Genomic DNA, 13348 nt, shown 5'->3' on the forward strand with positions numbered 1-13348 from the left:
CCAATCACTCTGCTGTGTTATTTTAAAGGAAGCACAATACTATCCCCATGGTCAGTCTGACAAGCATCCTTATAGGACCTATTTTCATAGAATTATAGAACCGTTCTGATTTCACAAAACAGCAGGTGAAGGGACAGAAGAAATCAAGGAGTCTCATTCCCATAGAAAGATAAGCAAATAAAGGGGTGCCTGGGTGACTCAGTTGGTTGAGCACCCGATTCTGGATTTCAGACTCAGGGTCGTGGGATTGCCACTGAGCATGGATGGATCCTGCTTACGATTCTCTCTCCCTCTGCTCCTCTCCCTCACCCATGCTCGCTCTCTCTCTCTCTCTCTCTCTCTCAAGTATAAATAAATAAAGGTGAGCAAATAAGAACTACAGTGGCAGACCTACTTCTTCAAGGTCAGATAGCAGAAGGGGTTCAGAGTTAGAACGGCACCCCAGTCACAAGATGTCTGCTTCCTCGCTTGTGGTTCCCTGAGTTGCAGGAACACACGCATCCAACCCCCATCCATCCATCCACTATCCATCCGTGTTGACATTGGACACCTTTCTTGCGGCAAACACTGCCGCCGGGCTCTGGAGAGTCAAGGGTGAGCCAGACTGTTACTGGTTAATTATTTTTTTGGCGCTACGACCTGTATTTTGAATGCATGTTTTCACTTTGTTATATTAAACATGTCTTTGTAGGTTTCTGAGCCAAGGGCAGTCCACCCAAACATGTGCCATTTTGGAATATTGATCATTTTGCATAAAAGTTACTTAAGAGACAGCCTGGGCAGGAAGGACACTCTGCCCCCGACTTTGTCCCCCCCCCCCCGAAAAAAGCAAGAGATCCATCTCCCCTTTCAAGGTGTCCTCCTTTGCCAGGAGGCAATGAGACATCCTCATCACCGGACATGGGACTTTTAGAGCAGAGAAGGCCGTGTAAACAACTTCTGTTACTTTTTATTAAGTTACTACTCAGCCCCAAATTCTGTTTACAACTTCTCACTGACGAAGTTCCCAAAGTTAAGTTTTCTTCATTGCATCAACTCCTTACAGATTTATTGTCTGTTTTCCTAAAAAGTATAAAAATTGTCCTCTCTGGTTACTTCTTTAGGTCTCAATTTCAATAATGGGTCTCCATGGGTATGTAATAAAAGTTTGGGGTTCTTTCTCCCATTAATTTGTCTCGTGTCAATTTAATTTTTAGTCTGACTGGAAGACCTTGAAGGACAGAGGAAGGAATTCTTCTTCTCTGCAAAGGCTACAATGAAGTGTATTTAATTTTTAAATTTAGAAGAGGCTGTTTTTAATAGGAACCACCAGGATGTTTACAGTAAGAGGTATGTTGGGCATATTTTGGATTTCCTCTTTTATCATACAAGTTTACTGTTCCTAGTCCCAGAGTTTTCTTTTTAAGTATTTATATTATGTGCAATAGAGGCATTTAAATTATTTCTTTCTAAGGGCACCTGGGTGGCTCACTCAGCTGAGCATCCGACTTCAGCTCAGGTCATGATCTCAGGGTTTGTGGGTTCAAGCCTTGCATTGGGCTCTGTGCTGACAGCTCGGAGCCTGGAGCCTGCTTCAGATTCTGTGTCTCCCTCTCTCTCTGCCCCTCCCCTGCTCATGCTCTGTCTCTCTTTCTGTCAAAAAAAAAATTAAAAAATTAAACTCTTTCTGTCTCTTTTAAACTCATGTGAAAGATAACTGTAGCTCATCTAATTTTTCTTCTATTTTAAAATATTAACATGAGTTTTTGGAACTCTCCTTTCCCTCATATTTTTTACTGTCTTTAAATTAGCAGACTGCTTCTCTACTCTGAGAAACCGCTTCTCTACTCTCTGGGGCAGCCTTCTGGCCTAATCTTCTCTGTCAGTAGATGGTGTCAATTTTAACACAAGTAGCCACAGTGCCCTTGGGACCTTCAGCTGTCACGATGGGATGGACATGGGGCTGCGGATCACTGGAAGGGAGGGGTCAGCCAGTGAGCACTGAAACTCTTCTAGCTGTCCTATCTAACACCTGGAGGACACGCGAGTGTCACTTCTATTCTGAGGTCCTCTTTAACGTCAGCACCATCCGCAGCATTGAACTCAACATTAGCGGGTATATTCCGGCTCATGGACAGCACACACATAAAGGAATTCTGCAGAAAACACTGCCTGGCAACAGGAAGGACTATATTCTGACATAAATCTCTTGGGGGAGGATATGGAGGTGAGAAAAGAAGAGGCTTTCTTTGCTACCAGGAGGAGGGTCAGTCTAGAAGTGGAACGGCCGTGACACCTGGCAATTAGCAGAGACTTGATGTGTTACAGGTCCTGGGGGTCCTGAGACAAGAGGACCAGGCAGTAGGAATATGGTGGGGAGGGGGGCAGGCAGATGCTCTCGAAGGCCAAGGAACTGTCATTAATTTTCCGAGAAGTGAACTTGAGAGTTAACCCTCATCCCTTCTCAAAAAATCTGACATAAAAGTAAACAAATCTGAGAAAGTACCTTTTGTACTTTTTTGTGGTTTGGAACTAAGCAGCACTTGGGCGAGGGGTGTCACCTTGAGGCTTACGGCTTTTGTTTTTGCAGAAAGATCTAAGCTCGGTGCAAGCTCGGTGCACTTTTTGAGCTCTTCTAGTGCACACGCAGGCCCCTGGTCGTCCGCTCAGCCCTACACAGACAGCAGGCCACATCCACAGAATACACCTCACTAAACAAGGGGGCAGATCATGGATTCTGCTTTAACTCCCCAAAGCCAGACAGGGTCCCCGTGTATTCACTGCCCATTAGCTGAGGAGTTCAAAGGAGAGGTTATCTTGTGGTGCCTGTGGGTGACCGAATGAAGTCTAGGATGAAGTTTTGAAGAACTATGTGTAGAGACATGAACATTAACTTTAGGACAATTGGTATAAACAGGCAAGCAGAGGTGAAGGCGCTAGCGCCACCTGCAGAATTCTGAGGGTTCACCTTCTTTACTGTTCTATCTGCCACTTACCCTTTTCCCTCAGCCTACTCAGCTCCTCTCTTCTCTCTTACCGTGTGAGGGAACAGTTACAGTTCCTGCAAAGGTAAAAGCAAGGATTGTGCAGCCACACACAGAGGAGAGGAATTCATAGCATCCCTTGACCAAATGTAACTTTATTACTTGCTTCTCAGACTACCTGTGGAAAAGCGACAGTTTTATTTTTTACATTTCTAATCCATCACAGTCTGGTTCTTTTATAAAATACCAGCACGTGGGTGACTCAGTCAGTTCAGCGTCAGACTTCAGCTCAGGTCATGATCTCACTCTCGTGAGTTCGAGTCCCACGTTGAGTTTTGTGCTGACAGCTTAGAGCCTGGAACCTGCTTCAGATTCTGTCTCCCTCTCTCTCTGCCCCTCCCCAACTCGCTCTCTCTCATTAAAAATAAATATACATAAAAAATTGTAAAAAATACCATAAAAATGAATTACTGGAAAAATTGAAAGGCATAATTAGATTCAACAGGCATGAGCTTTCTCTGCTAGTTTCTGAAGACTTACTCTCAATATCGGTGCTCATCAGAGGTGGGTAGTGGGCAGTTTGCAGAGTTGCTCAGGGCTGTGGACAGCCTGGGAGTATCAATTTCCAATGTAAGCATTCCGAGAGAATACTGTGACTAACTTTTTTAAACGTACATTTATTGAAATCTCTCCACATCATTCTATTTCTTTTTAAAAAATTTTAATGTTTATTTTTGAGGGGGGGAGAAGCAGAGAGACGGAGGCACAGAAACCAAAGTAGGCTCCAGGCTCTGAGCTGTCAGCACAGAGCCTGGTGTGGGGCTCAAACCCTCCAACTGTGGGATCATGATCTGAGCTGAAGTCAGACACTTAACCAACCTGAGCCACTCAGGTGCCCCTCTCTACTTCTTTATCTATCTATTAATCTATCAATCATCTATCTATCTTCTATCTATCTATCTATCTATCTATCTATCTATCTATCTATCATCTATATTTACCTTATATATTATTGTTCCCATAGTTTCCAAGTGTATGCTTGAATTTTGCCACATTTCTATTCCACTCCATTCTGTTGTGTTCTATTCTGCACTGCATCCACTCCATTCCATTCTATTCTGAAATTGTTTAACTCCTGGCCACAAGAGCATCTCTTCTGAGTGGATCCCAAAACAGTGGCTGGAAGGCTGGGAAGTGGGGGTGTGTATATGGTTTTGGTAATGCCCACAACAATGCGCTGCAATGTGTCAAGTACTTGTGGGGAAGGAGTCACTTGGTGGCTGGTGAATGTCCATTTGATATTTCCCGGTGCAGATTTTTAAGTCAAAGATAAAAGTCATCTTAAAAAGTGAATCTGTTTCTATATTAGGCTTGGACTCATCTGTTTCTTAATACAAATCTTTGGGGGGCTGTTTTGATTGTCAGAAATTGTTTCGGAGATTCTTTGGTTATATCTTGAGATTTTCACAATGAGATGCCTAATTGACTAGTTTTCTTTAGATACTTTAAAAAAATGAGGTGTTTATTTTTTAAAATGGTATTTCACTTAGGTTTATTCTTGAAGCATATATTACTTTTCTTTTAAGGGAATTAGCAATCATTTTTAACCTCCAATGAATTTTATGTTTTCTGTGTCCTACTAGCCAAAATTAGCATATCTGAGACTTAATGCTGATAGTGATTGTTTTGTTTATCCTAGGTTTGTGGTAATTTTCCACAAAACTCTCGATTTCTCATAGTCAAAGAGGCAAAATATATAGTCATTCAGATTCTTGTGGCTCTTACGTTACTTACATTCCACCTGGATCTGTGTGAGATTATGACCCTGCATTTGTAGGGGAGGAAAAAAATATTTATCTTTCTATCCTTCTAGGTTTTCAGCTAAGACCTGAGGGGAGAAAAAGGAACAGAGGACGGACTTCGCTGCGGCTCAGAGTCTCCAGGCAGGATTCTTGGGTCTCCCGGCTTGTAACTAACTCCTATAGCTCCCTCCAGGACTTCCTTCAATGTTTTACCACCAGGGCTTTGCCCTGGTTCCTGTTCCTTCCCTCTGATAACCATATACATCCCCTCCACCTCAAATATGTTAGCAATCAGCCTTCAAACATGTGGCCCCGCCGTTACACATCGGGACTTCCGACTCATGACTAATGTTTGACTAGATAGTACTAAATAACCTTATCTTGACAGCAGCCAGCCCCTCAGAGTTCTGGAAACCTCGCTTCCAAATTCCTTAGAGACTTAATGCTGTGCCCAACCCCCACTGACTAGAAAGTGCTTAATCAGTTACTCTTCACAATCCCAGGATGGTCTTTCTGCCCACGGGTCCTTTTTGCAACAAAGAAGGCTAAAGAATTAGTTCTTGGCTCTTCAGTCTCTGGCCCACATCAGGGTTCGTTGACAAAAGGCAGATCCACAGGAGGAAAACAAAAAGAAGTTTTATGAAAATGTTTATGTTATGCAAACACAGGAGAAACTCCCGGGATGAGTAACTGAAAGTTTTGGTTAGAATCTAGTGTTAGCACAGAAAGGTATTTTTAGGGAAGAGACAAGATAAAGGAACAGGACTGTGGGTCTCCAGGCCAGCAGATTGTGTGGTAACACCTCAAAGAGAAACTAATGGCAGATGAAGGCTAGTTTCTACTCGGTTTGGTATGTGGATTTCTCTCGTGCCACCTCCAGGCTGAGAAGGGACTCAAATTGTTCATGGGGTTTCATTTCTGTCCTTTTTGGTAGAGAGGGAAAGAGAGACACTTTTATAATTTTGTGTCTTGCTTCTAGACAAATAGGAGAAAACCAGAGGGCAGGGGTTTTTTTGTTGGCTTTTTTGTGGGGAGGGGTCTGGTCATTCTTAATTGGCTTCAGTATGAAATAATCCATATGCTGAAGTGGCGTATTTTGAGGTGACCAAATTTTGCTCCCCTTCACAGTTAAGGTTATATAGCTTGAAAATTAGACAAAGACCTTTTTCTTTCAACGTTGTTCTTAAGAAAGATCAATGAGAAATTACTATTACTGCATATATGAGATTTAATATTTGTGATTTTAATTTTTTTAATTAAAACATTTTAAAGTGTATTTATTTATTTTGAGGGAGAGAGCACGTGAGCAGGGCAGGGGCAGAGAGAGAAGGAGAGAGAGAGAATCCCAGGCAGGTTCCCCACCATCAGCATGGAGTCTGACATGGGGCTTGAATCCATGAAACATGAGATTAGGACTTGAGCAGAAACCCAGAATTGGGCGTTTAACAGACTGAGCCACCCAAATGCCCTGACCTCTGGGAGTTTTCAAACAGAGTGCAATGAAAATCACATCTCCGATTACACAAAACTGAAAACAGATTACAGAGTAAAAACAAGAGTGAAAGAGTCAAGAGAAAAGGGAGATGAAGACAATTTAAAAACCTACTTCAGAACTAGACATGGATTTAAAAAGAAAAGTGAACTATTTTCTTGTGTACCTTAGTAATTAAGAGCATGAGTTCTAAGCCAGGTGATTCATCTGACATCATTTCATCTGACATCTTTAATATAGTTGCCTTTGGGGTCCAGTAACCTTCTTTAAAAATTTTTTTTATGTTTATTTATTTTTGAGAGAGAGAGAGATAGAATGTGAGCAGGAAAGGAGCAGAGAGAGAGGGAAACACAGAATCCAAAGCAGGCTCCAGGCTCTGAGCTGTCAGCACAGAGCCGATGAGGGGCTCAAACCCACAAACCACGAGATCACGACCTGAGCCGAAGTCTGACACGTAATGGACTGAGCCACCCAGGCACCCCCGGGGTCCAGTAACCTTCTTAAGTGTGAAATAAGGGGGGATAAAAATAAAATCTTCCTTCTGGTATTTTAAGGACTAGAGTCAATTTAAGTATGTGGAATAGTGGCCTAGGAGCTCTATGCACGAATGTGAGCATGACATCCTTTCTGCTCTTTGAGAACTCCCAGTGACTCAGGAACGAAGTAGAAAGCAGTGGAAGTTAAATGTTCTCAGGCAGACAAATGGAAGGGTAGATAGGTATGAATAACAGTCCAGGGTTATCGTAAGTAAGTGAGAAACGGAAACCTAAAGCGTTTGTGGTCCCCTGGATAGCAAGACCAGGACTGAGACTATGCCTCAGTGAGTCCTCTCCAAGTGGAGTCCCAGGGCTCTTTCCCTCTGCAGTGATATTTCAGCCTAGCTGTGTGAGCTTTGAGAAGTGACTCAGCCTCTCTGAGCCTTAATTTCTGTATCTGTAAAACATAGCTAATCACAGTACCTGTCTCTGGAACTTGCTGTGAGTATTGACTGAGAGTATGTATAGAAAGTGCTTTACAGGGTGTCTGGCCCACAGCAAGCATTCGATACACCTGACCTTTTATTACTCATCATATAAATATTTTATTTCATTCCAATACTGCTTTGTGGAGAGTAGGTGTCATACTTGGAGCCACAAAGTCAAGGTTCATTCTATTTTCTGTTACATTTTCTGTTTCTGGGTAGAGTATACAAGACAGAAACAATCAGAAATAATAAATGTGGAGAGATAAATACCACAATTTACAAGGCAGAGCCTTCCCAGAAGAAGTATTTAATTTCAAAATGACGTGACTTGTGTTTTTGCCTCCTTCTTTAAGCTTCCACAAGAGGCCAAGCCATGCCTCAAAACACTGCAACATATGAGCTTCAGAAAGGAGAAGAGGGGGAAAAAAGATTTCTGGACAATCTTGTCTGTATAAAATACCTAGGGCAATTCCTGGCTCGAAAGAGGTGTTCAGTGTAAGTGAAATGGATCTTTATGTGATTATTGAAAATGTCTTCTATGCCTTCCTCACAAATACTCACTCTCCCCAAACAAACTAGGTTTGTCAACACCAAGGTCGAAACAGTGCCACAAGAGAGGAAATTTCTCTGTGTGTGGGAAATTTATGCTTTGTCTGTGAGTCATTTGTAATAAAATATCTAAAAATATATGCCTCAAAATGTGCAAGACTTACATTTATCAAAACGATCTTTCTTTGTTCTTGTTTGAAAGATGATTGTAGACCGAGCCGTAGTGTCATTGAAAACTGAATAAATCAGGGAACTCTGGGAAGCAAGACTTCTGATGAGAAAATCATAATCCAGGGGCGCCTGGCTGGGTCGGTTGGTTAAGCGTCCAACTTCGGCTCAGGTCATGATCTCACAGCTTGTGAGTTCAAGCCCCGCGTCAGGCTCCGTGCTGACAGCTCAGAGCCTGGAGCCTGCTTCCGATTCTGTGTCTCCCTCTCTTTGCCCCTTCCCCAGCTCACACACACACACACACACACACACACACACACACACACTCTCTCTCTCTCTCTCTCTCTCTCTCTGAAAAATAAATAAACATTAAAAAATATTTTTATAAATAGAGAGAAAATCATGATCCACTCTGAGGGTGCTGAGGCAGTTCTGCCAGAACTCAACATGTGCTCACTAGGCCCTGAGGATGTGCGCAGCCTGTGCGGGCCCTGGAGGCAGCCAGAAAACACTATTCAGGTTCCCACTGGAAAGTCAAGACACACACTCAGAAGTCAACCAAATGATACTGTCCAAAGTCAGTAAAAATCCTGTAGTGAGGAATCACAGTGTAGAATGAGAATCGGGCCAAATGAGAGAGACCTCAGGTAGGTTCTGTGAGTTCTGGGAAGAAGAGAGCTCTGAGGTCTGCAAGCATCCAGAAGGCTTCATGGAAGAGGCGAGATCTTGGGCTGAAGCTCAGCAGGAGGCTAGCATCAGGAGAGGTGTGAAGGAGGGAGATTACTGGGGCATAAGCCGGGGTGCCGGTGTAGAGTGGGGTCAGGCAGGGATGTGTTTGGCACTCAGAAAACACACTGGGGCATCTCGTGGTTCTCCTGGGCTCTGGTCTCATAAAACATGGCAGCTGGGGGCCCAGGCTTCTCAGAGATGCAGATAAGAAGCACCTACCAAAGCTTAAGGGGAATCTACAAGAGTGATCGAGAAAGGAGAGGGTAGGGACCACTTATGGCCTTAGGACCAAAGGCAGCAATAGGAGATTAGCTTATTCCACTAACCCTCTTAGAAATTTACCCCAAGAAATTGTGACTAGCCAGAAAACGCAAGAATCTGACAGAGGAGTGAACTTAATGTGCCCCCACACAGAGCCCCTCCAATCCCTTTCCCTGGCTCCTACTCTCTTCCTGTTCACTGCAAGGGACTGTGCCTGAGCACTGGAGCCTCGCACTCCTGAGGGCAGCCTGCTGCTGATCCTGGGGGACTGTAGGAATTCAATAACCCTCCTCTTTTTTCTTAAGACAAGACCACCATCAGTGTGTGGATTCTATTTCAGAGCTCTCTGCGAGATCCAGCTGCAAATTGGGGCTTCATGGCGATCCCACCCTGGCTTGGACTCCTCCTCTTCCCTCCTCTGCCTCCTTTCCTCCCTTCCTGGTTTTTTTTTGTGGGAGACATTCCTTAACACATCTTTTGCACTGGACTGCTCACTGCAGTGTCTGCTTCCGAAAGGGTGGATTGGATCAAGGTTTCGAGGAGTGGCTAAGCAGGCTTAATTGGCCTGCGAAAACTAGACTCACTTAGGTGCAAAAGGAGGGCATGAGAATTTGGAGAAGAGTGTAGAAATCCAGGTCCTGCATGGCACCTTGCAGAAAGTTAATGAAGCTAAAGAAATTCATAATCCTTCTGTGCTGCGTATCAGCCCAGACAGACTGTTACAGGTGTGGTTGGCTTCTTTCAGCTGAAATGCGACCTAAGTTCTGTGAATGCATCTTGCAGTTCCGAACCTGACTGTACCAAGTGTAGTTTACGGACAAGGCCGTGTTCCTCACCCATGTCTCCTGAGGACTCAGTGGCTCGGGGAACTGCTTCGGGCCGCGAGAACGCGTGGGGTCCTAAGGGCTTCCCCCAGCAAGCTAACATGCTTGGCCTGATGTCAGCTGGGCTGTAAATGCTGCGGCATTAATGTCTTCAGAGCAGTTCATTCCATGGGAATTGTTGCATGAAATATCCCAAATTTCTGTTTTCCCATCTTCCCTGAGAAGTGTGCTACACTGCCCCCTAGAGGCTGAGGTCCAGTCTCCCACAAGGACGTTTCTCTTGGTGGCTGTTTCTTGCCTGTCCCCATTCTCCACACCCCTAAGGATATTTCCTGGGATTTTATTCCAAATCTGTTTGCAATAAACCCCGTGTCAGGATCTGCTTCTGGGGGAACCCAAATTTAGATAGGCAGTTTCAACCTCAGAACGTTCGTATCCCCACGACTATCTTCTGCTGGAATGCAGGCTCTTTAAAAAGGCAATTTACCTGCGGTGCCGCTCTGCAGTTTCGGAGCCTACTCCTTTGGAAAACGTTTCAGACTCTGTAACTCATGTTTATGAATATGGTTAGTCAGGATAAAGAGTTCTTTTTCCCTTTTGACTCTGGTTTGAATAATCATGAGTGGTATTGCAAGCAGAATGTTTCAGCAGAAGAAAATCAAGGAAATTAAGAAAATCACAATCATTCCCGACGTGGTGGGGAGCTTTCCTGAGAGTCACTGAATCAGCAAGTAGTTATCAAGTCGTGTTTACGTGCAGGGCACTGTGTGGTGCCAGGATCGTTGTACTTGTAAATTTGATTTAGGGGAATGCATCCCATAGTCATGAAAGCCAGGAGGATATTCATGCAGCTTAACTAAAAAGAAACGGAATGGATTCGGAATGCAGTTTGCTCAGATACTGTTTCCGGAATCAGTATCTAAGGAGGAATCCCTTTCTGTCTTTGAAGAAAGGCAGTTCCCAAATACATGCATATCCAGGCTCCTAAGGTGGCTGGTTGGTGGGTGCGAACATTCATTAGGTTTTGTGAAATGTGACACATTTTTAATTTATTTTATTTTATATTTTATAATTTTATTTTTTAATGTTCATTTATTCTGAGAGGAAGAGAAAGAACGTGCATGAGTAGAAGAGGGACAGAGAGAGGGAGACACAGAATCAGAAGCAGGCTCCAGGCCTCTGAGCTATCAGCACAGAGCCTGTCATGGGGCTCGAACTCATGAATCGCAAGATCATGATCTGAGCTGAAGTCAGACGCTCAACCAACTGAGCCACCCAGGGGCCCCAATGTGACACACTTTTTAAAAAAATAAATCACTCTATTTCATATTCTGCCTCATATAGTCTTCAGCTTTTTAAAAAGTTGCTTGACATAAGCTTGTTTTGTTCCCACAATGCGATTGTGAGAGGTGTCGTACCACCCCACTGTCTTGAACAATTGTAATAGTGCATGGGAAGTTCACCCCCTTACTAATTTCACAAGTGTTCACTGCATGTTTGTGGTGTGTCAGGCACTGCCTTCTGGGAACTGATGCCCACTCGGTACCACAACCCCCCTATCTGCCCTTGTCATGAAAAACCAATAAAGAACACATAGTCTCAACTTTCAGGAAGTTTCTTATTTATTTGCAAAGACAGGCAAAGAAAGAGGAATTTTCCAAATGGTACGGTAAGTGCTATAAAAGAAAGGAGTATGGAATGGAGGAATTCCAGCCCATTCAGAGTGGGGGAGTCTGGGTCAGGGGCGAACCTGGAGTACATGTCCTCCAAATCTCGTGTGTGCATGCATTAAGGACTTCGCTAGATGGAGAGAGGGCATTGGAGGCCGAAAGGAAAACACAAGCAAGTGTCTAGACGGGGAGAAGAGCATGGGGTGTTTGGGAACTGCAAGTGTTCTATGGAGCTAAAGGGCACAGTCTGCTCAAGGCTGGCAAAAGAGGAGAGTCAGAACGTGAAGGGCTTGCACACTCTCTGTGCAGTGTAGACCACTTTGGAAGGGTAAAAGGGAGAGATTGAAAACTTCTGAACAGATTAGTAAAAAAAATTAATTTTTGCTTTAGTTCACTTTGACTAAATTGTGGGAGAAAAGTCAGGAAAGGCAGGAGACCATTTAGGAAGTAACCCAGTAGCCTTGAAGGGGTCAGGTGATAGAGTGATTGGGCTGGTATCAGTGGAAATGGACAGATGTGGGTAGAATTATTACATGGGGAAGGGAGACTACATGTAAGGAGGTGGTGTGTGTGGTGGGGTGGGGGTGCGGCAGAAAAGTAAGTGTATTACATGTAAAAGAGCCTACTGGGCTGAGGAAGGAAACATGACTTCGCCTAGCTGCAGGGGTGAATAGAAGTTTCATTTCCTTTGTGGTCACTTCCTCTTGAAACTCTTAGCTACAAGGTCTTTGATCATGTGTGACAAAACCTAGCACACTTCCCCCTTTGGTCTGAATGTGCTGACAAGGCAAAACAGACACTTTCATGTCCTGTTCTTTAGCTCATGGTTGATTAACAGAGATCAAAACTCTCTGCTCTCCGAAGGTGCTGAGCCAGCTGTATTTGAGAAAAACAACCATTTCCTGTTTTGATGAATAATGCTCATTTCTGTAACCTGCAAAGCCACAGTGTAAAACCACCTAATTTGCAAACATCTATAAAAAGTAGAGGCACTCCGAAGATATTCAGACTGGGGTTGACGCTGCCATTATGATAGTCTCCATCATATCAGTCTCCTAACTTGTCTGGTTTTTGTCTTTGACAGTTTGACTCAGGATGGCACCTTGCCTTCAGATTCTCATCTGCTCCAATCAGGTAATAAGGCCATTTGTGCTCCATGCTTGGCTTGGAACCGAGGGATCTAAAGGTGAGTCCTGATCCTGGTCCTATGTCCCAGACTCTTGTCTGTTGGAAGCATGGTAAGAATTTGATTTTGATTTTCTTTGAGTCTTTAGTTGATTTCTGGTGATGCTTTTTTTTGTTTGTTTGTTTTTTTAGGTAGACAATTTGACTATCTCTGTAAGTGAATTAATGGTTTATAGGTATTTTGTCTCTATTGAATGAGAGATGACAGAAAATTATGTTTTGTTACTCTTTTCTATTTGTTTATCCATTTTCCCCCAATTTTGAACTTAAATCAACTAAAATTTGTACTCATTAGGTGGATAAGAGCTCATGAAAAATGAATTTTGTATTTCTGGGTTTACTTCTGACATATGGGCTAAAATTTTGAAATAGAAGCTATAAGTTTTCCAGATCTATATGCATGTTTATGTGTCTATAGATATGTAATATTTTCTTACCTCCAGATGGTATTACTAAATTAGATTATAAAAAAAATTTTAAAGAGTTTTATTCTAATTGACTTAGAGCTAACTAGGGGCATATACAAATGGGACTATTCCTGAAAATTCCAAGATATTGAAAAAATTAAATTTCTAATACTTTCAATATGCCAAAAATACATTCTTATAGGAAATAATTCAAATGTTTTAAGAATTCAAGTTTACATAATTTAGGTAACTTTAGCAAATGAGACTAATTTAATATTATTGATTTAATAAAAAACAGCTATATCTTCTGAGTTATCATCACTAAATGTAATAA

The 13348-nt window shown here is 43.0% G+C and overlaps 1 long non-coding RNA gene across 1 annotated transcript; it reads left to right on the top strand.

Annotated features, from left to right (window-relative positions):
- The first annotated feature begins 1 nt into the window (after position 1).
- Positions 2 to 6044, top strand: LOC115279086. Its single transcript, XR_003903201.1, has 3 exons — positions 2 to 50; positions 1197 to 1329; positions 4837 to 6044. It is a non-coding gene; the product is annotated as an uncharacterized LOC115279086 (long non-coding RNA).
- Positions 6045 to 13348: the final 7304 nt, after the last annotated feature.

This window comes from Suricata suricatta, chromosome 15 (genome assembly GCF_006229205.1).
Source record: "Suricata suricatta isolate VVHF042 chromosome 15, meerkat_22Aug2017_6uvM2_HiC, whole genome shotgun sequence".
NCBI classification, from domain to species: domain Eukaryota; kingdom Metazoa; phylum Chordata; class Mammalia; order Carnivora; family Herpestidae; genus Suricata; species Suricata suricatta.